Below are 21,082 nucleotides of genomic sequence, written 5' to 3' on the forward strand. Positions count from 1 at the left end.
ATGACGTAATTTTCCGTCATAAAAATTTTCCCGCCATTTTTAATTAACCGAAAAACCTACTTTTGCGAACTCGTCCTAGACGGTTCATCCGATTTGCACGAAAATTGAACCAGATCATCTTCAGACCATGCTGACAAAAAATCTTGCAAATCAAGTTGATTCGTCAAATCATTTGCGAAAAACGCGCAAACAAATTTTACGTAGCGGTTGCAAAAGCACTCTTAAGGCAATATCTCCGCAACGCTTTATCGTATTCAAACCAAACTTGGTACATGTCATCACAAGCATGACTTGAGGCTACATGCAGTGTTTCGGCGCAGCGCCACCTACTGGTCCGGAGATACAAAAAATGGCTGTTTTTGCTTATACCATTTGAACCGTTTGTCCAAAAATCATAAAAGTAGTCTCGTTAGATTCAGGACGGCATGCCGAGTCGTCTGATATTCAATTTTACCATATCGGCCATTTTGGCTGTCGGCCATTTTGAATTATGTGCTAAAATGCTATATTTTACAAATGCATTAGTGTATTGTTACTAAACTCGGTATGTGACTTCCACTCCATGCCCTGAAGGTACTCAAAAAGTTTTGGGGCAGTGCCACCTTGTGGTCAAAAGTTATAACAAACTTGACAAAAATGCTAATAACTTTTGATTTAATTAGTTTAGTATAATGAAACTGGTCATAATACATTCATTGGCTCATGCCGATTCAATTGCATCCTATGACGTCATTTTCGGTCATGATAATTTCCCCGCCATATTTAATTTTCCAAAAAACCTACTTTTGCGAACTCGTCCTAGACGGTTTGTCCGATTTGCACGAAAATTGAACCAGATCATCTTCAGACCATGCTGACAAAAAATCTTGCAAATCAAGTTGATTCGTCAAATCATTTGCGATAAACGCGCAAACAAATTTTACGTAGCGGTTGCAAAAACACACTTAAGGCAATATCTCCGCAACGCTTTATCGTATTCAAACCAAACTTGGTACATGTCATCACAAGCATGACTTGAGGCAACATAAAGCGTTTCGGCGCAGCGCCACCTACTGGTCCGGAGATACGAAAAATGGCTATTTTTGCTTATAACTTCTGAACTGTTTGTCCAAAAATCATAAAAGTGGTCTCGTTACATTCAGGACGGCATGCCGAGTCGTCTGATATTCAATTTTACCATATCGGCCATTTTGGCTGTCGGCCATTTTGAATTTTGTCAAAAAATGCTATATTTTACAAATGCATTAGTATATTGTTACTAAACTCGGTATGTGACTTCCATGCTATGCCCTGAAGGTACTCAAAAAGTTTTAGGGCAGTGCCGCCTTGTGGTCAAAAGATATAACAAACTTGACAAAAATGCTAATAACTTTTGATTAAATTAGCCTAGTATATTGAAACTGGTCATAATACATTTATTGGCTCATGCCGAGAACATAGATACTAATTTTGCCATATTTGGTCAAACATCCTGTCCTCAATGTTCTTATTTGATCAAAACCTACTTTTTCAAACTCATCCTAGACCGTTTATCCAATTTCCACCAAAATCGAATCGTATCATCTTCAGACTATGTCAACAAAAAGTTAGGGATTTTGCATCAATAGATGAAACCGTTTTTGTAAACCGCAGTGACGAAGTTGAGCCATGATGCCAAAATGACTCTTGAGGCTGTATCTCTGCAATGCTTTGACATATTGGCATCAAACTTTGCATGTGTCATTGTTCCCTTATTCTGACTACACCACATCAATTTCGTAACTGTGCCACCTATTGGTCAAAAGTGATAAACCATTAACTTATATTATCAGTGACTCTATATATGATATTTCAGCCATTTTGCCTAATCTTCTTAAACTGTATAATTGTTAATTGTTGCAGTTGGTCTGACACTCTCAGACTACAATGCATTTTTCAGCCTTTTGCCTAAAATCATCTTAAAACGTGATTAATTGCTCATTGCTCCAGTTGATCTGACACTGCCAGCCATTTTGGCATGTCTTGTCTTCTTCTTTGCGCTTGGCCCCGGTATTGCTGCTTGCAGCTATATTTATTCATCTTCTTCTTCTTCTTCCGCCACGAAGTCTATGGCAGCCCATAGAACCGTATGGTAAAAAGTTGTGAAACTTGGCACACTAATAGAGGACAGTCTGAAATGTCACCGTAGCAAATTTGGAGTCTCAAACTCAATCCCTCTAGCGCCACCATCAGTCCAAAATGTGACTCATGTTTATGCTAATAACTTTTGAACCATAAGGGCTAGAAACAAAATTCTTTTTTCCTCTGATTCCTTTGCTCAAGACGATTCGATTGCACCCTATGACGTCATTTTCCGTCATAAAAATTTTCCCGCCATTTTGAATTTTTCAAAAAACCTACTTTTACGAACTCGTCCTAGACGGTTCATCCGATTTGCACGAAAATTGAACCAGATCATCTTCAGACCATGCTGACAAAAAATCTTGCAAATCAAGTTGATTCGTCAAATCATTTGCGATAAACGCGCAAACAAATTTTACGTAGCGGTTGCAAAAACACACTTAAGGCAATATCTCCGCAACGCTTTATCGTATTCAAACCAAACTTGGTACATGTCATCACAAGCATGACTTGAGGCAACTTGCAGTGTTTCGGCGCAGCGCCACCTACTGGTCCGGAGATACAAAAAATGGCTGTTTTTGCTTATAACTTTTGAACCGTTTGTCCAAAAATCATAAAAGTGGTCTCGTTAGATTCAGGACGGCATGCCGAGTCGTCTGATATTCAATTTTACCATATCGGCCATTTTGGCTGTCGGCCATTTTGAATTATGTGCTAAAATGCTATATTTTACAAATGCATTAGTGTATTGTTACTAAACTCGGTATGTGACTTCCACTCCATGCCCTGAAGGTACTCAAAAAGTTTTGGGGCAGTGCCACCTTGTGGTCAAAAGTTATAACAAACTTGACAAAAATGCTAATAACTTTTGATTTAATTAGCTTAGTATAATGAAACTTGTCATAATACATTCATTGGCTCATGCCGATTCAATTGCATCCTATGACGTCATTTTCGGTCATGATAATTTCCCCGCCATATTTAATTTTCCAAAAAACCTACTTTTGCGAACTCGTCCTAGACGGTTTGTCCGATTTGCACAGAAATTGAACCAGATCATCTTCAGACCTTGCTGACAAAAAATCTTGCAAATCAAGTTGATTTGTCAAATCGTTTTTGATAAACGTGCACACAAATTTTACGTAGCGGTTGCAAAAACACTCATAAGGCTATATCTCCACAATGCTTTATCGTATTCAAACCAAACTTGGTACATGTCATCACAAGCATGACTTGAGGCAACTTGCAGCGTTTCGGCGCAGCGCCACCTACTGGCCCGGAGATAAAAAAAATGGCTATTTTTGCTTATAACTTTTGAACTGTTTGTCCAAAAATCATAAAAGTTGTCTCGTTAGATTCAGGACGGTATTCAGAGTTGTCTGATATTCAATTTTACCATATCGGCCATTTTGGCTCTCGGCCATTTTGAATTATGTGCTAAAATACTATATTTTACAAACGCATTAGTCTATCGTTACGAAACTTGGTATGGGTCTTCCGCACCATGCTTTGAAGGTACTCAAAAAGTTTTGGGGCAGTGCCACCTTGTGGTCAGAGGTTATAACAAAATTTACAAACATGCTAATAACTTTTGATTAAATTAGCCTAGTTTAATGAAACTGGTCATAATACATTTATTGGCTCATGCCGAGAACATAGATACTAATTTTGCCATATTTGGTCAAACATCCTGTCCTCAATGTTCTTATTTGATCAAAACCTACTTTTTCAAACTCATCCTAGACCGTTTATCCAATTTCCACCAAAATCGAATCGTATCATCTTCAGACTATGTCAACAAAAAGTTAGGGATTTTGCATCAATAGATGAAACCGTTTTTGTAAACCGCAGTGACGAAGTTGAGCCATGATGCCAAAATGACTCTTGAGGCTGTATCTCTGCAATGCTTTGACATATTGGCATCAAACTTTGCATGTGTCATTGTTCCCTTATTCTGACTACACCACATCAATTTCGTAACTGTGCCACCTATTGGTCAAAAGTGATAAACCATTAACTTATATTATCAGTGACTCTATATATGATATTTCAGCCATTTTGCCTAATCTTCTTAAACTGTATAATTGTTAATTGTTGCAGTTGGTCTGACACTCTCAGACTACAATGCATTTTTCAGCCTTTTGCCTAAAATCATCTTAAAACGTGATTAATTGCTCATTGCTCCAGTTGATCTGACACTGCCAGCCATTTTGGCATGTCTTGTCTTCTTCTTTGCGCTTGGCCCCGGTATTGCTGCTTGCAGCTATATTTAGGGGCCAAGCACCGAAGGTGCGAAGGCACCTATTGAAACCGTTCCCGTTCTTATTATTATTATTAGGGGCCAAGCACCGAAGGTGCGAAGGCACCTATTGAAACCGTTCCCGTTCTTATTAGGGGCCAAGCACCGAAGGTGCGAAGGCACCTATTGAAACCGTTCCCGTTCCTATTATTATTAGGGGCCAAGCACCGAAGGTGCGAAGGCACCTATTGAAACCGTTCCCGTTCTTATTATTATTATTCATCTTCTTCTTCTTCTTCCGCCGCGAAGTCTATGGCAGCCCATAGAACCGTATGGTAAAAAGTTGTGAAATTTGGCACACTAATAGAGGACAGTCTGAAATGTCACCGTAGCAAATTTGGAGTCTCAAACTCAATCCCTCTAGCGCCACCATCAGTCCAAAATTTGACTCATGTTTATGCTTATAACTTTTGAACCATAAGGGCTAGAAACAAAATTATTTTTTCCTCTGATTCCTTGGCTCAAGACGAATCGATTGCACCCTATGACGTCATTTTCCGTCATAAAAATTTCCCCGCCATTTTGAATTTTCCGAAAAACCTACTTTTACGAACTCGTCCTAGACGGTTCATCCGATTTGCACGAAAATTGAACCAGATCATCTTCAGACCATGCTGACAAAAAATCTTGCAAATCAAGTTGATTCGTCAAATCATTTTTGATAAACGCGCAAACAAATTTTACGTAGCGGTTGCAAAAACACACTTAAGGCAATATCTCCGCAACGCTTTATCGTGTTCAATCCAAACTTGGTACATGTCATCACAAGCATGACTTGAGGCAACATACAGCGTTTCGGCGCAGCACCACCTACTGGTCCGGAGATACAAAAAATTGCTATTTTTGCTTATAACTTCTGAACTGTTTGTCCAAAAATCATAAAAGTTGTCTCGTTAGATTCAGGACGGTATTCAGAGTTGTCTGATATTCAATTTTACCATATCGGCCATTTTGGCTCTCGGCCATTTTGAATTATGTGCTAAAATACTATATTTTACAAACGCATTAGTCTATCGTTACGAAACTTGGTATGGGTCTTCCGCACCCTGCTTTGAAGGTACTCAAAAAGTTTTGGGACAGTGCCACCTTGTGGTCAGAGGTTATAACAAAATTTATAAACATGCTAATAACTTTTGATTAACTTAGCCTAGTTTAATGAAACTGGTCATAATACATTTATTGGCTCATGCCGAGAACATAGATACTAATTTTGCCATATTTGGTCAAACATCCTGTCCTCAATGTTCTTATTTGATCAAAACCTACTTTTTCAAACTCATCCTAGACCGTTTATCCAATTTCCACCAAAATCGAATCGTATCATCTTCAGACTGTGTCAACAAAAAGTTAGGGATTTTGCATCAATAGATGAAACCGTTTTTGTAAACCGCAGCGACGAAATTGAGCCATGATGCCAAAATGACTCTTGAGGCTGTATCTCTGCAATGCTTTGACATATTGGCATCAAACTTTGCATGTGTCATTGTTCCCTTATTCTGACCACAGCACATCAATTTCGTAACTGTGCCACCTATTGGTCAAAAGTGATAAACCATTAACTTATATTATCAGTGACTCTATATATGATATTTCAGCCATTTTGCCTAATCTTCTTAAACTGTATAATTGTTAATTGTTGCAGTTGGTCTGACACTCTCAGACTACAATGCATTTTTCAGCCTTTTGCCTAAAATCATCTTAAAACGTGATTAATTGCTCATTGCTCCAGTTGATCTGACACTGCCAGCCATTTTGGCATGTCTTGTCTTCTTCTTTGCGCTTGGCCCCGGTATTGCTGCTTGCAGCTATATTTATTATTATTCATCTTCTTCTTCTTCTTCTTCTTCTTCCGCCACGAAGTCTATGGCAGCCCATAGAACCGTATGGTAAAAAGTTGTGAAATTTGGCGTACTCATAGAGGACAGTCTGAAGAGTCACCATAGCAAATTTGGAGTCTCTAACTCAATCCCTCTAGCGCCACCATCAGTCCAAAATTTAACTCATGTTTATGCTAATAACTTTTGAACCATAAGGGCTAGAAACAAATGTCTTTTTTCCTCTGATTCCTTGGCTTAAGACAATTCGATTGCACCCTATGACGTCATTTTCCGTCATAAAAATTTTCCCGCCATTTTTAATTTTCCGAAAAACCTACTTTTGCGAACTCGTCCTAGACGGTTCATCCGATTTGCACGAAAATTGAACCAGATCATCTTCAGACCATGCTGACAAAAAATCTTGCAAATCAAGTTGATTCGTCAAATCATTTGCGATAAACGCGCAAACAAATTTTACGTAGCGGTTGCAAAAACACACTTAAAGCAATATCTCCGCAACGCTTTATCGTATTCAAACCAAACTTGGTACATGTCATCACAAGCATGACTTGAGGCAACATGCAGTGTTTCGGCGCAGCGCCACCTACTGGTCCGGAGATATGAAAAATGGCTATTTTTGCTAATAACTTTTGAACCGTTTGTCCAAAAATCATAAAAGTGGTCTCGTTAGATTCAGGAAGGCATGCCGAGTCGTCTGATATTAAATTCTACCAAATCGGCCATTTTGGCTATCTGACATTTTGAATTATGTGCTAAAATACTATATTTTACAAACTCATTAGTCTATCGTTACAAAACTTGGTATGTGTCTTCCGCACCATGCTTTGAAGGTACTCAAAACGTTTTGGGGCAGTGCCACCTTGTGGTCAAAGGTTATAACAAAATTTACAAAAATGCTAATAACTTTTGATTAAATTAGCTTAGTTAAATGAAACTGGTCATAATACATTCATTGGCTCATGCCGATTTAATTGCACCCTATGAAGTCATTTTCGGTCATGATAATTTCCCCGCCATTTTTAATTTTCCAAAAAACCTACTTTTACAAACTCGTCCTAGGCGGTTTGTCCGATTTGCACGAAAATTGAACCAGATCATCTTCAGACCATGCTGACAAAAAATCTTGCAAATCAAGTTGATTTGTCAAATCGTTTTTGATAAACGCGCACACAAATTTTGCGTAGCGGTTGCAAAAACACTCAAAAGGCAATATCTCCGCAACGCTTTATCGTATTCAAACCAAACTTGGTACATGTCATCACAAGCATGACCTGAGGCAACATGCAGCATTTCGGCAAAGCGCCACCTACTGGTCCGGAGATACAAAAAATGGCTATTTTTGCTTATGACTTTTGAACCGTTTGTCCAAAAATCATAAAAGGTGTCTCGTTAGATTCAGGACGGCATGCCAATATTTACCATATTGACCATTTTGGCTGTCAGCCATTTTGAATTTTGTCAAAAAATGCTACATTTTACGAATGCATTAGTGTATCGTTACGAAACTCAGTGTGTGTCTTCCGCACCATGCTTTGAAGGTACTCAAAAAGTTCTGGGGCAGTGCCTCCTTGTGGTCAAAGGTTATAACAAAATTTACAAAAATTCTAATAACTTTTGATTAAATTAACCTAGTTTAATGAAACTGGCCATAATACATTCCTTGGCTCAGGCCGAGAACATGGATACCCATTTTGCCATATTTGGCAAACCTTCTTGTCTTCCATCTTGTTATTTGCTAAAAACCTACTTTTTTTAACTCGTCCTAGACCGTTTGTCTGATTTCCACCAAAATGAAATATCATCTTCAGACTGTGCCGACAAAATGTTAGGGATTTTGCGTCGACAGATGAAACAGTTTTTGTAAACTGCAGTGACGAAGTTGAGGCATGATGCCAAAATGACTCTTGAGGCTGTATCTCTGCAATGCTTTGACATATTGGCATCAAACTTTGCATGTGTCATTGTTCCCTTATTCTGACCACACCACATCAATTCCGTAACTGTGCCCCCTATTGGTCAAAAGTGATAAACCATTAAATTATATTATTAGTGACTCTATAAATTATATTTCAGCCATTTTGCCTAATCTTCTTAAACTGTATAATTGTTCATTGCTGCAGTTGGTCTGACACTCTCAGACTACAATGCATTTTTCAGCCTTTTGCCTAAAATCATCTTAAAATGTGATTAATTGCTCATTGATGCAGTTGATCTGACACTGCCAGCCATTTTGGCATGTCTTGTCTTCTTCTTTGCGCTTGGCCCCGGTATTGCTGCTTGCAGCTATATTTATTATTCATCTTCTTCTTCTTCCGCCACGAAGTCTATGGCAGCCCATAGAACCGTATGGTAAAAAGTTATGAAATTTGGCACACTAATAGAGGACAGTCTGAAATGTCACCATAGCAAATTTTGAGTCTCTAACTCAATCCCTCTAGCGCCACCATCAGTCCAAAATTAGACTCATGTTTATGCTAATAACTTTTGAACCATAAGGGCTAGAAACGAAATTCTTTTTTCCTCTGATTCCTTGGCTCAAGACAATTCGATTGCACCCTATGACGTCATTTTCCGTCATAATAATTTTCCCGCCATTTTTAATTAACCGAAAAACCTACTTTTGCGAACTCGTCCTAGACGGTTCATCCGATTTGCACGAAAATTGAACCAGATCATCTTCAGACCATGCTGACAAAAAATCTTGCAAATCAAGTTGATTCGTCAAATCATTTGCGATAAACGCGCAAACAAATTTTACGTAGCGGTTGCAAAAGCACTCTTAAGGCAATATCTCCGCAACGCTTTATCGTATTCAAACCAAACTTGGAACATGTCATCACAAGCATGACTTGAGGCAACATGCAGTGTTTCGGCGCAGTGCCACCTACTGGTCCGGAGATACAAAAAATGGCTGTTTTTGCTTATAACTTTTGAACCGTTTGTCCAAAAATCATAAAAGTGGTCTCGTTAGATTCAGGACGTCATGCCGAGTCGTCTGATATTCAATTTTACCATATCAGCCATTTTGACTGTCGGCCATTTTGAATTATGAGCTAAAATGCTGTATTTTATGAACACATGAACGGATTGTTACTAAACTCGGTATGTGACTTCCATGCCATGCCCTGAAGGTACTCAAAAAGTTTTAGGACAGTGCCACCTTGTGGTCAAAAGATATAACAAACTTGACAAAAATGCTAATAACTTTTGATTAAATTAGCCTAGTATATTGAAACTGGTCATAATAGAGTCATTGGCTCATGCCGATTCAATTGCACCCATTGATGTCATTTTCGGTCATGATAATTTCCCCGCCATTTTTAATTTTCCAAAAAACCTACTTTTGTGAACTCGTCCTAGACGGTTTGTCCGATTTGCACAGAAATTGAACCATATCATCTTCAGACCATGCTGACAAAAAATCTTGCAAATCAAGTTGATTTGTCAAATCATTTTTGATAAACGCGCACACAAATTTTGCGTAGCGGTTGCAAAAACACTCATAAGCCTATATCTCCACAACGCTTTATCGTATTCAAACCAATCTTGGTATATGTCATCACAAGCATGACCTGAGGCAACATGCAGCGTTTCGGCGCAGCGCCACCTACTGGTCCGGAGATACAAAAAATGGCTATTTTTGCTTATAACTTTTGAACTGTTTGTCCAAAAATCATGTCTTCCGCACCATGCTTTCAAGGTACTCAAAACGTTTTGGGGCAGTGCCACCTTGTGGTCAGAGGTTATAACAAAATTTACAAACATGCTAATAACTTTTGATTAAATTAGCCTAGTTTAATGAAACTGGTCATAATACAGTCATTGGCTCATGCCGAGAACAGAGATACAAATTTTTCCATATTTGGTCAAACATCCTGTCCTCAATGTTCTTATTTGATCAAAACCTACTTTTTCAAACTCATCCTAGACCGTTTGTCCAATTTCCACCAAAATCGAATCGTATCATCTTCAGACTGTGTCAACAAAAAGTTAGGGATTTTGCATCAATAGATGAAACCGTTTTTGTAAACCGCAGCGACGAAGTTGAGCCATTATGCCAAAATGACTCTTGAGGCTGTATCTCTGCAATGCTTTGACATATTGGCATCAAACTTTGCATGTGTCATTGTTCCCTTATTCTGACCACACCACATCAATTTCGTATCTGTGCCACCTATTGGTCAAAAGTGATAAACCATTAACTTACATTATCAGTGACTCAATATATGATATTTCAGCCATTTTGCCTAATCTTCTTAAACTGTATAATTGTTAATTGTTGCAGTTGGTCTGACACTCTCAGACTACAATGCGTTTTTCAGCCTTTTGCCTAAAATCATCTTAAAATGTGATTAATTGCTCATTGCTCCAGTTGATCTGACACTGCCAGCCATTTTGGCATGTCTTGTCTTCTTCTTTGCGCTTGGCCCCGGTATTGCTGCTTGCAGCTATATTTAGGGGCCAAGCACCGAAGGTGCGAAGGCACCTATTGAAACCGTTCCCGTTCTTATTATTATTATTATTCATCTTCTTCTTCTTCTTCTTCCGCCGCGAAGTCTATGGCAGCCCATAGAACCGTATGGTAAAAAGTTGTGAAATTTGGCACACTAATAGAGGACAGTCTGAAATGTCACCGTAGCAAATTTGGAGTCTCAAACTCAATCCCTCTAGCGCCACCATCAGTCCAAAATTTGACTCATGTTTATGCTAATAACTTTTGAACCATAAGGGCTAGAAACAAAATTCTTTTTTTCTCTGATTCCTTGGCTCAAGACGATTCGATTGCACCCTATGACGTCATTTTCCGTCATAAAAATTTTCCCGCCATTTTGAATTTTCCGAAAAACCTACTTTTACGAACTCGTCCTAGACGGTTCATCCGATTTGCACGAAAATTGAACCAGATCATCTTCAGACCATGCTGACCAAAAATCTTGCAAATCAAGTTGATTTGTCAAATCATTTGCGATAAACGCGCAAACAAATTTTACGTAGCGTCTGCAAAAACACACTTAAGGCAATATCTCCGCAACGCTTTATCGTATTCAAACCAAACTTGGTACATGTCATCACAAGCATGACTTGAGGCAACATACAGCGTTTCGCCGCAGCGCCACCTACTGGTCCGGAGATACGAAAAATTGCTATTTTTGCTTATAACTTCTGAACCGTTTGTCCAAAAATCATAAAAGTGGTCTCGTTACATTCAGGACGGCATGCCGAGTCGTCTCATATTCAATTTTACCATATCGGCCATTTTGGCTGTCGGCCATTTTGAATTTTGTCAAAAAATGCTATATTTTACAAATGCATTAGTGTATTGTTACTAAACTCGGTATGTGACTTCCATGCTATGCCCTGAAGGTACTCAAAAAGTTTTAGGGCAGTGCCACCTTGTGGTCAAAAGATATAACAAACTTGACAAAAATGCTAATAACTTTTGATTAAATTAGCCTAGTATATTGAAACTGGTCATAATAGAGTCATTGGCTCATGCCGATTCAATTGCAACCTATGATGTCATTTTCGGTCATGATAATTTCCCCGCCATTTTTAATTTTCCAAAAAACCTACTTTTGCGAACTCGTCCTAGACGGTTTGTCCGATTTGCACAGAAATTGAACCATATCATCTTCAGACCATGCTGACAAAAAATCTTGCAAATCAAGTTGATTTGTCAAATCGTTTTCGAAAAACGCGCACACAAATTTTGCGTAGCGGTTGCAAAAACACTCATAAGCCTATATCTCCACAACGCTTTATCGTATTCAAACCAATCTTGGTACATGTCATCACAAGCATGACCTGAGGCAACATGCAGCGTTTCGGCGCAGCGCCACCTACTGGTCCGGAGATACAAAAAATGGCTATTTTTGCTTATAACTTCTGAACTGTTTGTCCAAAATTCATGTCTTCCGCACCATGCTTTGAAGGTACTCAAAAAGTTTTTGGGCAGTGCCACCTTGTGGTCAGAGGTTATAACAAAATTTACAAACATGCTAATAACTTTTGATTAAATTAGCCTAGTTTAATGAAACTGGTCATAATACAGTCATTGGCTCATGCCGAGAACATAGATACTAATTTTGCCATATTTGGTCAAACATCCTGTCCTCAATGTTCTTATTTGATCAAAACCTACTTTTTCAAACTCATCCTAGACCGTTTGTCCAATTTCCACCAAAATCGAATCGTATCATCTTCAGACTGTGTCAACAAAAAGTTAGGAATTTTGCATCAATAGATGAAACCGTTTTTGTAAACCGCAGTGACGAAGTTGAGCCATGATGCCAAAATGACTCTTGAGGCTGTATCTCTGCAATGCTTTGACATATTGGCATCAAACTTTGCATGTGTCATTGTTCTCTTATTCTGACCACACCACATACATTTCGTAACTGTGCCACCTATTGGTCAAAAGTGATAAACCATTAACTTATATTATCAGTGACTCTATATATGATATTTCAGCCATTTTGCCTAATCTTCTTAAACTGTATAATTGTTCATTGCTGCAGCTGGTCTGACACTCTCAGACTACAATGCATTTTCAGCCTTTTGCCTAAAATCATCTTAAAACATGATTAATTTCTCATTGCTGCAGTTGATCTGACACTGCCAGCCATTTTGGCATGTCTTGTCTTCTTCTTTGCGCTTGGCCCCGGTATTGCTGCTTGCAGCTATATTTATTATTATCTTCTTCTTCTTCTTCTTCCGCCACGAAGTCTATGGCAGCCCATAGAACCGTATGGTAAAAAGTTGTGAAATTTGGCACACTAATAGAGGACAGTCTGAAATGTCACCGTAGCAAATTTGGAGACTCAAACTCAATCCCTCTAGCGCCACCATCAGTCCAAAATTTGACTCATGTTTATGCTAATAACTTTTGAACCATAAGGGCTAGAAACAAAATTATTTTTTCCTCTGATTCCTTGGCTCAAGACGATTCGATTGCACCCTATGACGTCATTTTCCGTCATAAAAATTTTCCCGCCATTTTGAATTTTCCGAAAAACCTACTTTTACGAACTCGTCCTAGACGGTTCATCCGATTTGCACGAAAATTTAACCAGATCATCTTCAGACCATGCTGACAAAAAATCTTGCAAATCAAGTTGATTCGTCAAATCATTTGCGATAAACGCGCAAACAAATTTTACGTAGCGGTTGCAAAAACACTCTTAAGGCAATATCTCCGCAACGCTTTATCGTATTCAAACCAAACTTGGTACATGTCATCACAAGCATGACTTGAGGCAACATACAGCGTTTCGGCGCAGCGCCACCTACTGGTCCGGAGATACGAAAAATTGCTATTTTTGCTTATAACTTCTGAACTGTTTGTCCAAAAATCATAAAAGTGGTCTCGTTACATTCAGGACGGCATGCCGAGTCGTCTGATATTCAATTTTACCATATCGGCCATTTTGGCTGTCGGCCATTTTGAATTTTGTCAAAAAATGCTATATTTTACAAATGCATTAGTGTATTGTTACTAAACTCGGTATGTGACTTCCATGCTATGCCCTGAAGGTACTCAAAAAGTTTTAGGGCAGTGCCACCTTGTGGTCAAAAGATATAACAAACTTGACAAAAATGCTAATAACTTTTGATTAAATTAGCCTAGTATATTGAAACTGGTCATAATAGAGTCATTGGCTCATGCCGATTCAATTGCAACCTATGATGTCATTTTCGGTCATGATAATTTCCCCGCCATTTTTAATTTTCCAAAAAACCTACTTTTGCGAACTCGTCCTAGACGGTTCATCCGATTTGCACGAAAAATGAACCAGATCATCTTCAGACCATGCTGACAAAAAATCTTGCAAATCAAGTTGATTCGTCAAATCATTTGCGATAAACATGCAAACAAATTTTACGTAGCGGTTGCAAAAACACACTTAAGGCAATATCTCCACAACACTTTATTGTGTTCAAACCAAACTTGGTACATGTCATGACAAGCATGACATGAGGCAACATGCAGTGTTTCGGCGCAGCGCCACCTACTGGTCCGGATATATGAAAAATGGCTATTTTTGCTTATAACTTTTGAACCGTTTGTCCAAAAATTATAAAAGTGGTCTCGTTAGATTCAGGAAGGCATGCCGAGTCGTCTGATATTCAATTTTACCAAATCGGCCATTTTGGCTGTCGGCCATTTTGAATTATGTGCTAAAATACTATATTTTACAAACTCATTAGTCTATCGTTACAAAACTTGGTATGTGTCTTCCGCACCATGCTTTGAAGGTACTCAAAAAGTTTTGGGGCAGTGCCACCTTGTGGTCAAAGGTTATAACAAAATTTACAAAAATGCTAATAACTTTTGATTAAATTAGCTTAGTTAAATGAAACTGGTCATAATACATTCATTGGCTCATGCCGATTTAATTGCACCCTATGAAGTCATTTTCGGTCATGATAATTTCCCCGCCATTTTTAATTTTCCAAAAAACCTACTTTTACGAACTCGTCCTAGACGGTTTGTCCGATTTGCACAGAAATTGAACCATATCATCTTCAGACCATGCTGACAAAAAATCTTGCAAATCAAGTTGATTTGTCAAATCGGTTTCGATAAACGCGGACACAAATTTTGCATAGCGGTTGCAAAAACACTCAAAAGCCTATATCTCCACAACGCTTTATCGTATTCAAACCATTCTTGGTATATGTTATCACAAGCATGACCTGAAGCAACATGCAGCGTTTCGGCGCAGCGCCACCTACTGGTCCGGAGATACAAAAAATGGCTATTTTTGCTTATAGCTTTTGAACTGTTTGTCCAAAATTCATGTCTTCCGCACCATGCTTTGAAGGTACTCAAAACGTTTTGGGGCAGTGCCACCTTGTGGTCAGAGGTTATAACAAAATTTACAAACATGCTAATAACTTTTGATTAAATTAGCCTAGTTTAATGAAACTGGTCATAATACAGTCATTGGCTCATGCCGAGAACAGAGATACAAATTTTGCCATATTTGGTCAAACATCCTGTCCTCAATGTTCTTATTTGATCAAAACCTACTTTTGCAAACTCGTCCTAGACGGTTCGTCCAATTTGCACGAAAATTTAACCAGATCATCTTCAGACGATGCTGACAAAAAATCTTACAAATCAAGTTGATTCATCAAATAGTTTTAATGAAACTGGTCATAATACAGTCATTGGCTCATGCCGAGAACATAGATACTAATTTTGCCATATTTGGTCAAACATCCTGTCCTCAATGTTCTTATTTGATCAAAACCTACTTTTTCAAACTCATCCTAGACTGTTTGTCCAATTTCCACCAAAATCGAATCGTATCATCTTCAGACTGTGTCAACAAAAATTTAGGAATTTTGCATCAATAGATGAAACCGTTTTTGTAAACCGCAGTGACGAAGTTGAGCCATGATGCCAAAATGACTCTTGAGGCTGTATCTCTGCAATGCTTTGACATATTGGCATCAAACTTTGCATGTGTCATTGTTCCCTTATTCTGACCACACCACATACATTTCGTAACTGTGCCACCTATTGGTCAAAAGTGATAAACCATTAACTTATATTATCAGTGACTCTATATATGATATTTCAGCCATTTTGCCTAATCTTCTTAAACTGTATAATTGTTAATTGCTGCAGTTGGTCTGACACTCTCAGACTACAATGCATTTTCAGCCTTTTGCCTAAAATCATCTTAAAACGTGATTAATTTCTCATTGCTGCAGTTGATCTGACACTGCCAGCCATTTTGGCATGTCTTGTCTTCTTCTTTGCGCTTGGCCCCGGTATTGCTGCTTGCAGCTATATTTCATCTTCTTCTTCTTCTTCTTCTTCCGCCACGAAGTCTATGGCAGCCCATAGAACCGTATGGTAAAAAGTTGTGAAATTTGGCACACTAATAGAGGACAGTCTGAAATGTCACCGTAGCAAATTTGGAGTCTCAAACTCAATCCCTCTAGCGCCACCATCAGTCCAAAATTTGACTCATGTTTATGCTAATGACTTTTGAACCATAAGGGCTAGAAACAAAATTCTTTTTTCCTCTGATTCCTTGGCTCAAGACGATTCGATTGCACCATATGACGTCATTTTCCGTCATAAAAATTTACCCGCCATTTTTAATTTTCCGAAAAACCTACTTTTACAAACTCGTCCTAGACGGTTCATCCGATTTGCACGAAAATTGAACCAGATCATCTTCAGACCATGCTGACAAAAAATCTTGCAAATCAAGTTGATTCGTCAAATCATTTGCGATAAACGCGCAAACAAATTTTACGTAGCGGTTGCAAAAACACTCTTAAGGCAATATCTCCGCAACGCTTTATCGTATTCAAACCAAACTTGGTACATGTCATCACAAGCATGACTTGAGGCAAAATACAGCGTTTCGGCGCAGCGCCACCTACTGGTCCGGAGATACGAAAAATTGCTATTTTTGCTTATAACTTCTGAACTGTTTGTCCAAAAATCATAAAAGTGGTCTCGTTACATTCAGGACGGAATGCCGAGTCGTCTGATATTCAATTTTACCATATCTGCCATTTTGGCTGTCGGCCATTTTGAATTTTGTCAAAAAATGCTATATTTTACAAATGCATTAGTATATTGTTACTAAACTCGGTATGTGACTTCCTTGCTATGCCCTGAAGGTACTCAAAAAGTTTTAGGGCAGTGCCACCTTGTGGTCAAAAGATATAACAAACTTGACAAAAATGCTAATAACTTTTGAATAAATTAGCCTAGTATATTGAAACAGGTTGCAATTGAATCGGCATGAGCCAATGACTCTATTATGACCAATGATGTCATTTTCGGTCATGATAATTTCCCCGCCATTTTTAATTTTCCAAAAAACCTACTTTTACGAACTCGTCCTAGACGGTTTGTCCGATTTGCACGAAAATTGAACCAGATCATCTTCAGACCATGCTGACAAAAAATCTTGCAAATCAAGTTGATTCGTCAAATCATTTGCGATAAACGCGCAAACAAATTTTACGTAGCGGTTGCAAAAACACTCTTAAGGCAATATCTTCGCAACGCTTTATCGTATTCAAACCAAACTTGGTACATGTCATCACAAGCATGACTTGAGGCAACATACAGCGTTTCGGCGCAGCGCCACCTACTGGTCCGGAGATACGAAAAATTGCTATTTTTGCTTATAACTTCTGAACTGTTTGTCCAAAAATCATAAAAGTGGTCTCGTTACATTCAGGACGGCATGCCGAGTCGTCTGATATTCAATTTTACCATATCGGCCATTTTGGCTGTCGGCCATTTTGAATTTAGTCAAAAAATGCTATATTTTACAAATGCATTAGTATATTGTTACTAAACTCGGTATGTGACTTCCTTGCTATGCCCTGAAGGTACTCAAAAAGTTTTAGGGCAGTGCCACCTTGTGGTCAAAAGATATAACAAACTTGACAAAAATGCTAATAACTTTTGAATAAATTAGCCTAGTATATTGAAACAGGTTGCAATTGAATCGGCATGAGCCAATGACTCTATTATGACCAATGATGTCATTTTCGGTCATGATAATTTCCCCGCCATTTTTAATTTTCCAAAAAACCTACTTTTACGAACTCGTCCTAGACGGTTTGTCCGATTTGCACGAAAATTGAACCAGATCATCTTCAGACCATGCTGACAAAAAATCTTGCAAATCAAGTTGATTCGTCAAATCATTTGCGATAAACGCGCAAACAAATTTTACGTAGCGGTTGCAAAAACACTCTTAAGGCAATATCTTCGCAACGCTTTATCGTATTCAAACCAAACTTGGTACATGTCATCACAAGCATGACTTGAGGCAACATACAGCGTTTCGGCGCAGCGCCACCTACTGGTCCGGAGATACGAAAAATTGCTATTTTTGCTTATAACTTCTGAACTGTTTGTCCAAAAATCATAAAAGTGGTCTCGTTACATTCAGGACGGCATGCCGAGTCGTCTGATATTCAATTTTACCATATCGGCCATTTTGGCTGTCGGCCATTTTGAATTTTGTCAAAAAATGCTATATTTTACAAATGCATTAGTATATTGTTACTAAACTCGGTATGTGACTTCCTTGCTATGCCCTGAAGGTACTCAAAAAGTTTTAGGGCAGTGCCACCTTGTGGTCAAAAGATATAACAAACTTGACAAAAATGCTAATAACTTTTGAATAAATTAGCCTAGTATATTGAAACTGGTCATAATAGAGTCATTGGCTCATGCCGATTCAATTGCAACCTATGATGTCATTTTCGGTCATGATAATTTCCCTGCCATTTTTAATTTTCCAAAAAACCTACATTTACGAACTCGTCCTAGACGGTTTGTCCGATTTGCACGAAAATTGAACCAGATCATCTTCAGACCATGCTGACAAAAAATCTCGCAAATCAAGTTGATTTGTCAAATCGTTTTCGATAAACGCGCACACAAATTTTGCGTAGCGGTTGCAAAAACACTCATAAGCCTATATCTCCACAACGCTTTATCGTATTCAAACCAATCTTGGTATATGTCATCACAAGCATGACCTGAAGCAACATGCAGCGTTTCGGCGCAGCGCCACCTACTGGTCCGGAGATACAAAAAATGGCTATTTTTGCTAATAACTTTTGAACTGTTTGTCCAAAAATCATGTCTTCCGCACCATGCTTTGAAGGTACTCAAAATGTTTTGGGGCATTGCCACCTTGTGGTCAGAGGTTATAACAAAATTTACAAACATGCTAATAACTTTTGATTAAATTAGCCTAGTTTAATGAAACTGGTCATAATACAGTCATTGGCTCATGCCGAGAACAGAGATACTAATTTTTCCATATTTGGTCAAAAATCCTGTCCTCAATGTTCTTATTTGATCAAAACCTACTTTTTCAAACTCATCCTAGACCGTTTGTCCAATTTCCACCAAAATCGAATCGTATCATCTTCAGACTGTGTCAACAAAAAGTTAGGGATTTTGCATCAATAGATGAAACCGTTTTTGTAAACCGCAGCGACGAAGTTGAGCCATTATGCCAAAATGACTCTTGAGGCTGTATCTCTGCAATGCTTTGACATATTGGCATCAAACTTTGCATGTGTCATTGTTCGCTTATTCTGACCACACCACATCAATTTCGTATCTGTGCCACCTATTGGTCAAAAGTGATAAACCATTAACTTATATTATCAGTGACTCAATATATGATATTTCAGCCATTTTGCCTAATCTTCTTAAACTGTATAATTGTTAATTGTTGCAGTTGGTCTGACACTCTCAGACTACAATGCATTTTTCAGCCTTTTGCCTAAAATCATATTAAAATGTGATTAATTGCTACTTGCTGCAGTTGATCTGACACTGCCACCCATTTTGGCATGTCTTGTCTTCTTCTTTGCGCTTGGCCCCGGTATTGCTGCTTGCAGCTATATTTGTTATTATTATTATTATTATTAGGGGCCAAGCACCGAAGGTGCGAAGGCACCTATTGAAACCGTTCCCGTTCTTATTATTATTATTAGGGGCCAAGCACCGAAGGTGCGAAGGCACCTATTGAAACCGTTCCCGTTCTTATTATTAGGGGCCAAGCACCGAAGGTGCGAAGGCACCTATTGAAACCGTTCCCGTTCCTATTATTATTATTATTCATCTTCTTCTTCTTCCGCCACGAAGTCTATGGCAGCCCATAGAACCGTATGGTAAAAAGTTATGAAATTTGGCACACTAATAGAGGACAGTCTGAAATGTCACCATAGCAAATTTTGAGTCTCTAACTCAATCCCTCTAGCGCCACCATCAGTCCAAAATTAGACTCATGTTTATGCTAATAACTTTTGAACCATAAGGGCTAGAAACGAAATTCTTTTTTCCTCTGATTCCTTGGCTCAAGACATTTCGATTGCACCCTATGACGTCATTTTCCGTCATAATAATTTTCCCGCCATTTTTAATTAACCGAAAAACCTACTTTTGCGAACTCGTCCTAGACGGTTCATCCGATTTGCACGAAAATTGAACCAGATCATCTTCAGACCATGCTGACAAAAAATCTTGCAAATCAAGTTGATTCGTCAAATCATTTGCGATAAACGCGCAAACAAATTTTATGTAGCGGTTGCAAAAGCACTCTTAAGGCAATATCTCCGCAACGCTTTATCGTATTCAAACCAAACTTGGTACATGTCATCACAAGCATGACTTGAGGCAACATGCAGTGTTTCGGCGCAGCGCCACCTACTGGTCCGGAGATACAAAAAATGGCTGTTTTTGCTTATAACTTTTGAACCGTTTGTCCAAAAATCATAAAAGTGGTCTCGTTAGATTCAGGACGGCATGCCGAGTCGTCTGATATTCAATTTTACCATATCGCCCATTTTGGCTGTCGGCCATTTTGAATTATGTGCTAAAATGCTATATTTTACAAATGCATTAGTGTATTGTTACTAAACTCGGTATGTGACTTCCACTCCATGCCCTGAAGGTACTCAAAAAGTTTTGGGGCAGTGCCACCTTGTGGTCAAAAGTTATAACAAACTTGACAAAAATGCTAATAACTTTTGATTTAATTAGCTTAGTATAATGAAACTGGTCATAATACATTCATTGGCTCATGCCGATTCAATTGCATCCTATGACGTCATTTTCGGTTATGATAATTTCCCCGCCATATTTAATTTTCCAAAAAACCTACTTTTGCGAACTCGTCCTAGACGGTTTGTCCGATTTGCACGAAAATTGAACCAGATCATCTTCAGACCATGCTGACAAAAAATCTTGCAAATCAAGTTGATTCGTCAAATCGTTTTTGATAAACGTGCACACAAATTTTACGTAGCGGTTGCAAAAACACTCATAAGG

Source organism: Gobio gobio, assembly GCF_949357685.1.
Source record: "Gobio gobio genome assembly, chromosome: 16".
NCBI lineage: Eukaryota > Metazoa > Chordata > Actinopteri > Cypriniformes > Gobionidae > Gobio > Gobio gobio.